Raw genomic sequence first — 8,375 nt, forward strand, 5'->3', positions numbered from 1 at the left:
CTCTCAAGACGCATCTCTTGGAAGATGTCCCTGCCCGTGGCAGGGGGTGGAGCCAGCGAATCTTTAAGGTCCTTTCCGACCCGAACCACTCCGTGATTCTGCCGCTCTGTGATATTTAGCACTTCTTTACAGTGAAAAATTAAGTGGGGCTCTGCAGGAGTTCTTAGTGATAAGAACTTAAAATGCCTGCTTCCAAAACCTTGCTGCTCAGGAACGGGAATGTTGTTCCCCTCCCTTAAGTGAAATCACAACAGGGCTTTTGGTGTCGAACTCTTGAGTGCAGAAAACCCCTTCAAGTTTGGTGCCCGACATGCATATGGCTGAAGGTGCTGTAACTAGGAAGTTAATACTTGAAAAAGCCTAAAAAATCAAAGGTGTTTTTACCTGTAGTATGCATTTGATCACTGTATGGATTAACCAAAGTTAATATTGCTGTAACTTAGCACCGCTTGTTTAATCATGCAAACTTTTTCAACCTAACCACCCGTACCTGCCAAAAAGGCCAATTATTTTAAATTATGTGATCAAACAACAAAGCAGTTTCACTGACCATAGCGAGGAAAGCAAAATGGGAGCAGTGGGGATGACCATGGTGCAGCCCTGCTCTAGAGCAAGCCCGCATATGTGCCTGCCAGGAGCAGGAATATACCACCCACACCTCATACAGCTGCACCCACGGGGCATCTGCTGTGAAGCACTACAAAAGTCCTTCAAAAATAGGGGGAAATTAACTTTCTTTTGTGGAGAAAAATTACCTCTGTTGAAAGAACCAGAGAGTAGAAAGTTTCTGCTTAAAAGTGTAGGAAATCAAATAAAGACAAAACAATAAAATTGTCAAAAATTAGATCTAAGAGAGAATGAAGGATAGTATTACATTCCTGTTTGTAAATAGTAAAGAATGTTGATAATCCAAAATTAAAAGGGGTGTGAGTAGTTGTGCAGTAATAGCTGTATGAGCAGCCCCTTTCCTAGTGGCATCAGTCCCACCTATTGATAGTCAAGTTCAGTGATGTTATCTAATTGTCAGGTCCAGATGCTACTTCCTGGTTGTAAACAAATCTGCCAGAGTGCATTGGTCTCAAATACAGTATGTTTCTGTTAGTGCTGTGTCAGTCAGAACTGTACATACAGAAGACACTGCTGAGAGAGTGACCCACAGTGTTAGTCATTATTTGACCCATCAAGAGTGCATTGGCATTATCACTTTGTCAGTTCACCCTCATACCACAGATTTAACCAGTGTGTATCTTAAATCCCAGTGCATGCAGCAAATCACTCGTCCTACAGACCAACAAAGAGAAGGAAGCAAATAATGAGACCTGAAATTACTGTGGTGATGATGTCATAGGATAGGGAAGGGAGAGATTAAATAGCCAAAGGTATGTGTGAAGATGCTAGAAACGAACTCTGTTATGCAGAGGATCTGAAAGCCTTGTGTGGACTTGCAGTCATCAGGAATACTGTGCTGTAGGGGTCTAAAGGATGTATGGGAAATTGGCCTATGCCAGGGATTACAGGGAATGTGGGCAACATTCTGAGAACAGCAATTAACTCTGTTTATGACCTACAGAACACTGCATTTCTATAAAATCTCTCTGTGTGTTTTCATCCACAAACATTCTTATCTTGCAAATTTAACATTTGTCTAACTTTGTTTAACCATGTTTCTTTTCTCTGGACTAAATGTTATGCTTGTTCCAAAAAATAAAACCTTGTGGATCTCATGGGAACAGTCTTGAGAAAGGCTCTGAGTCTGGAGTCTCCTTCAGTGACCTATCTTTATTCTTTTATTAAGCAAACCTTACATTTTCCCCTACCTCAAATATGCAGGTTGTCCTAGGTGTGCTCTTTAGCTTCTGGTTTTAATCTCACTTGTAGAATATGACAAGGACTGAATTTAACCTACGCAGAATATCAACCATTGTTGAGCTCTACACAACTTGCAAATGTAGAACAAGAAAGGTTTTCCCTAAATGTCCCAGTGACTCAAGGTTTTCAATGGATAAAATGATAGTTTTTAAATGTTTGAAAAGGATCAAAGATCATTAGTTGTGGATATAATGCCATCCAATGAATAATTATCTGTAAATTTAGCAGTAGGTATTTCAGTGGGATGCTACATCACAGAAGGTCACACAGTACATGGCATGCTGAGCAACATTATTAAACTGAGGTGATGAAAAGAATTTTTTTTCCAGTCCGGAAGCAGCAATGATATTAACAGCAAACCTGATACCTCATCAACTTGCCTAGCACAACATAAAAGGTTTCCCTAAGAAATCAAATCCCTCTCAGCAGGTTGTTAATGCTACTAGTTTATCTCAATGCTATGCCATAGAAATGGCAGAATTTCTGAGCAAACAGAATTGGATCATGGGTCACTTGGGTCTGATTATGTTAATGCTGCTATTTGTTGAGCTGCAGTAGGTTTTGAAGCCCTGCAGGTTAGTTTCCTATTCACAAAGACATCAGTGACTTGAAATAAATTTGTTTATAATACATACTTTTAGAAGATGCTTAGAAGACCTGTTTTCTTGGACACAGAATCCACATTGGGTGCTCTCAGGGTAAACTCAAAATATTGTCCCTGTTCCGGGTCACCTGTTTATACCCCAGAGGTTGTGGAGCAATAGCCCTGGAGTGAAAAGATGGAGGAGGTGTTTGATAAAATGAAAAATTGAGTCAATAAGACAGAAAAGGGATTTGAAACAGGAGTGAGAATGAGCGGCAAAAAGGGTCTATGTTTTCTCAAGGACAGCAGGAAACAGACATGAAGCATAGCAGAAGTGAGAAGTAGGTGAAAAGGGCATTAACCTAAATAACAGAAAGGAAATGAGAATTGGAAGGAATAAATAGAAAAATCAAATATGCTTACAGCATAGAAGATTTTATACTGTTAGTGTTTGCTGGGGGTAAACTGGTGTTGCATGACTCAGTAGGAGTGTTTTATCTAAGACCCTGCAGCAGTTACACATTAATCAAAGAAGAGTCTTTTTGAACCTGGGCCTGTGTACTTTGATGGTCTTCTCACACACACAGTCCAATGATTTATGATAAAGTCCCAAGCAAGGATAAGTTAAAAGACTGATAACTAAGGGGGATTTCACAAAACCTGGCAAGGAAGGTCTACCTTTCCCATTCTGCCGGATCTGATCCTTGTTCCTCAGAACTAGTTTCCTTGGCTCAATCTGGACTACAGTTTCCTTGCTAATATGAGGAAAGCAAGGACCTCATGCAGCTCTCTGATGAATTCAGTGACAAAAATACAACATGCTATGGATTGTACACAAGGATCCTGGCAGACAAATGCAAGTTATTTCTGAAATATTATATCAAGGGTAGATGGGTATAAATTGCCACACTGTGATAGCTCTGGCCACATTAACATTGCCTTGTGAAAATAAGAAAGGAAAAGGTGAGACACCTAAGTCTCCACACCATTTTATTGAATTTTGTAGGCGTAACAATTAGCACATAAAATGATAGGGAGGAGGGTGTGAAAACCTTTAAAGCATCCAACCAAAGGTGTACTCAAGTCATTAGCCTAACTTTTATAAATAGTGCAAAGTTACTTCTAGTCAAAATGGACAGTGGCTGTAAGGTTCATCTGCATGTATCTGGACTTGAAATGCTGTTCAGATTTGTGACTGAGAAAGAAGGAATTTCACCCCTGTTGAATTAGCACAGATCTGTCTCCTACCATACTGTGGTTTGTTGCACAGTTCCATCAGCTAAGATCTCCTGGGCATATTTCACACAAATATCAGATTTCTCTTGGAGCAGGCATCTCAGGCCTCAGAGACACCTGGACTGAGGATAAGAACAATTTGTCTCCTTAAATATTTTGCTGTTTTGTTTGGGTCTTTTTTGCAGCTGATCTGGAGCAATGGAATCTGCTTTGGCAGATTTCCTAGTACAAGGTGTGGATTACAGAGTTTCAGACAGGGAACTACAGACACAGTCTGCTGGTAGAGCTGGGCTGTCACTGGTCATTTCTGTGGCTAAAGGGGAAGGATCAGCAAAGCTGAGGTGTGAGGGCAGTGAAGCAGACACAATCAGTCTGTTCACTGAGCAGCAGCTGTGATCCAGTTTGTAGATATGGAAATTATCTGAGGATGCTGCTGAAGCAGAAGGAAGGAAAGTGAATGCATAAGGCACAGACCCTTATCTGCTGGCAGGGAATGAAGAGGGAGAATTCTTTGTCAGAAACAAGCTAAATCACACTGATAAGCCAAAAAGACTATCAGAGCCCCTTTCAGACACTTGTTTTAAAAGTAAAACAGAACAGCTGTCCTGGTTTTGGCTGGGATAGAGTCAATTTTCTTCCTAGTAGCTGGTACAGTGCTGTGGTTTGAATATGAGAATAATGTTGATTGTACAATGATGATGTCATTGTTGATAAGTACTGCTTACCCTAAGTGAAGAATTTTTCAGCTTCCCTTGCTCTGCCAGGGAGAAGGTGCACAAGAAACTAGGAGGGAGCATGCCCACGATAGCTACCCCAGGCAGGCCAAGGGGTATTCCATACGTAGAATGTCGTGCTCATTATACAAACTGCAAGAAGCTGGCCAGGAGTCACTGTTGGCTTCTAAGGGATAGGTTGGGCATCAGTCAGTGGTTGGTGAGCAACTGTATTGTGCATGACGGTTGGCTTGTTGACTTTTCTTATATTGACTTTTATTTCTCTCTCTTTCCATTATCTCTGTTTTTATTACAGTTATTACTAGTTGCATTAATATCTTACTTTATGTCAATAATTAAGTCGTTCTTAACCCAACACACAGATTTGACCGTTTTCTGGTTCTCCTCCCCATCCCTCTGTGGGGTGGGTGGGGCAGTGAGTCTGGGTGGTACTTGGTTGCCAGCTGGTGTTTTCGGCACCCAACCTGAAGCACTGAGCATTGAGGTAAGGACAGATCTGACCAGAGGACATTAAAACAAATTTGTTATAAGCATTCGCTGCGTTGGTTTAACAATCACTGCTCACAACATTGGTTTATTTGCTCTCAATGTCATTGCATTTGTTCTCAGGGCTGTATTATGCAGTGCTTTACTTGCAGCATGTGTTCCCTCTCTTGGCCTTATCACCTTTGAGGTCTGGGCTAAGGTTATCATTTTATTGTACTTTGCAATGCTGGCTTGTGATATGATAGAATTACTGGTTGCAAGACTCATCTGGTTTGTGTACTCAGCATTGCATACCTCTGTTCTTCGAGAGCCATCTGTTGGGAACTACCAATAATCACACCTTTTTTCTTTCCTCCTCCAAGAGACAACCTATGGAGGAGATATCCTTCCACACTTTACCCTTTCCTGCCAGGCTAATTACATTAGTATTTGAGGATTTTGAAATTTGTGAATGTTCTTGGGATGTTGAAACCAGCATGGTCCTATTTCCAGGAATGTTGAATATGTTCCAGGTCATGTTTATGGTTAAACAACAATTTAAGAATAAGACCAAGAGAATTCCCTGAGTTTGGATAGTTAAAGGAAGCAGGATGTGTGGGATATCATGTGGTAAGTGCCTAGGACAGTGAGCACCTCCAGTGTCTTGGAACCACCTCCCTGAACAAGTGCAGAATAAATATTTGGGAAAAGTTTGTTGTTACCCTGTCAATTCCAGACAGACACAAGTCACAGAGGTGTGCTGAGGCCTGGCCCGTGCCTACTGATCCCTGTTCAACACTCTTCAGTACCTCAAGGGGATGATATGGTCTGGATCTGAAGGCAAAGTGTTAGGCACTGTGGCTACGCCAACCCCAGTGACAGGAACTGCAGCTGAACCAGAGACCCAACCCATGACAGTGTCAGTCACCCTACAGACAAGAAGAAATGGACACAAAAGTCTGCTCATTTAGTAAAGGGGGACAAAGCAGGGCCATCCCAAGAAAAGGAGGAAGAAGTTGAACAAAAGGTAACCACCACTCGATCCCTATCACTGAGTAAGTTATGCATTATGGGGAAAGTTTTCATCTATTGTCCAGGTGAACACATTATGCTGCACTAATGGGACTGACAGCCTGGAATTAGAAGGTAGGGAAGCCGAGCATTTGGGGTTGCTCTCTAGGGAAAGGGGCATTGACAAGCTTATTGGAAAAGTGATACAAGTCCTCAGCCTTTGCAGGTGACTCCTGTCAAACATGAAGGAAAATTAACACTTCAAGGAAGATGTTATATGTCACCCAGGCAAGATGGACATCATTAGATCCCAGTAGGTGTGATCAGCAAAACAACAGCCACATGTCCAGCATCTAGCAAGATTTCTTAGCTGCTATGGTTTTTTGGAGAATGCACATTCCAAATTACAGTCCTCTCTATCAAGTGACCCAGCAGAAGAGTGGTGCCAAATGGGACTGGGAGCAGCAACAAGTCTTTGAACAAATTACACGGGAGATCGTTCATGCAATAGCCCTTGGGCCAGTCTGGGCAGGGCAAGATGTTAGAAATGTGCTCTTTGCTGCAGCCAGGAAGACTTACCTGACATGGAACCTCTGATAGAAAGCAACAGGGGAGACTCAAGGTCAACCCCATGGCTTTTGGAGTCAGGGATATAGAGGATCTAAGGCTTGCTACATTCCAACTGAAGAAGAGTTAATTGCACCTTATGAAGGGGTTTGAGCTGCTTCAGAAGGGATTGGTACTGAAGCAGAGCTGTTCCTGGCACCCTGGTTAGCTCTGCTGGACTGGATGTTCAAATGGAGAGTTTCCTCTGCAATTCAGACAATTGATGCTACATGGAATAAGTGGGATACCACTGATCACACAATGAGTTCAAATAGGAAATCTCAGGCACCCAGGAATCTTGAAAGTGATGATGAACTGTCCAGAAGGCAAAGATTTAAAAATATGGTCATAGGAGGAGGTGACATGTGCCAAAGAGGCTGCACTGTATGACAAATTATCAGGAAGAGAGAAGCAATATGCCCTGTTTATTGATAGGTCCTGATGTGTTGTAGGAAAGCATTGGAGGTGGGAGGTAGCTGTATGGGGTCCCCTATGACAAGTTGCAGAAGCTGCTGAAGGAGAAGGTGAGTCAGTCACTTTGCAGAGATGAAAGCCATCTATCTGGCTTTAGACACTGTTTAATGGGAAAAATGGCCAATATTTTACCTCTCTACTGACTCAGGGATGATGGCAAATGCTCTCAGGAGGGGTTTGCAGTGATGGAAACAGACTAGCAATGCAGAGGTAAACCCACCTGGGCTGCTGCACTGTGGCAGGATATTGCTGCCTGGGTGGAGAACCTGGACGGGAAGGAGCATGACATAAATGCTCATGTGCTCATGAGTCGGGCCACTGCAGAACACCAAAACAACCAATAGGTGGCTCAGGTGGATCTGAATTGGCAACATAAAGGTGAATTATTTATAGCTCAGTGGGCCCATGGCACCTCAGGCCATCAAGAAAGAGATGCAGCTATAGACGAGATAGTGATTGAGGGGTAGATTTGGCCATGCACACTGTCACACAGGTTATCCATGAATGTGCAGCATACTGAAATTAAGCAAGTCAAGTGGTTAAAGACTCTCTAGTATGAAGGACAGTGGCTGAAGTATAAATACAAGGAGGCCTGGCAGAGTGAATACATCAAACTCCCACAAATCCTCTATGAACTTTCTGGAGGGCTGTAAACATATTCTGGGCCCCAAACGACACCCAGAAAACTATCCTGGGCCTTGAAATGCAAGTCTTGTGGGGACCTGGTAGGCTATAAACAACTGTGTTACACAATGGGACTCTTCCAAAACAACCTTGTAGACAAGTGGGCCAAAAACAGAGTATTGAGTGGATATTACACACCCTATTGCACACCAGCCTCCAGGAAAAACTCAGCAGTGCAATGAACTATTAAAGACTGCGCTGAGAGCAATGGGTGGTGGAATCTTCAAACATTTAGCAAAAGCCACCTGATTAGTCAGCACTAGGGAATCTGGCACTGCTCAATCAAAACTTTTACACACTGGAGAATGGGGTAAAATTTCAGTAGTGCACATTAGAAATATGCTGGGGGAAAAAGCCTGGGTTATTCCTGCCTCGGGTAGGTAATTCCTGCCTCAGGCAAAGGCAAAAACAATCCATGGGATTGCTTTTGTTCAAGGAGTTGGGTGCACTTGATGGGTAATTTAGAAGGATGGAGAAGTCTGGTGTGTACCTCGGGGATTTGATTATGGGTGGGAATTACAATTCATTAAGCTGCTTGATGTAATTGCTATGTAAGACTGTGTGGTATCATGTATATGGTGGTGATATGCTCATCAGTGCATTGGGCACTTTAAAGCACGCATCTCCACCAACTCCAGATTTGGGGAACTGAACCCAGTTCTCTTTTGGTTACCACATTAATAGAGAATGAACTTTGATAAATATGAGCAAGT

This window comes from Lonchura striata, chromosome 1, assembly GCF_050655825.1.
Source record: "Lonchura striata isolate lonStrDom1 chromosome 1, ASM5065582v1, whole genome shotgun sequence".
NCBI classification, from domain to species: domain Eukaryota; kingdom Metazoa; phylum Chordata; class Aves; order Passeriformes; family Estrildidae; genus Lonchura; species Lonchura striata.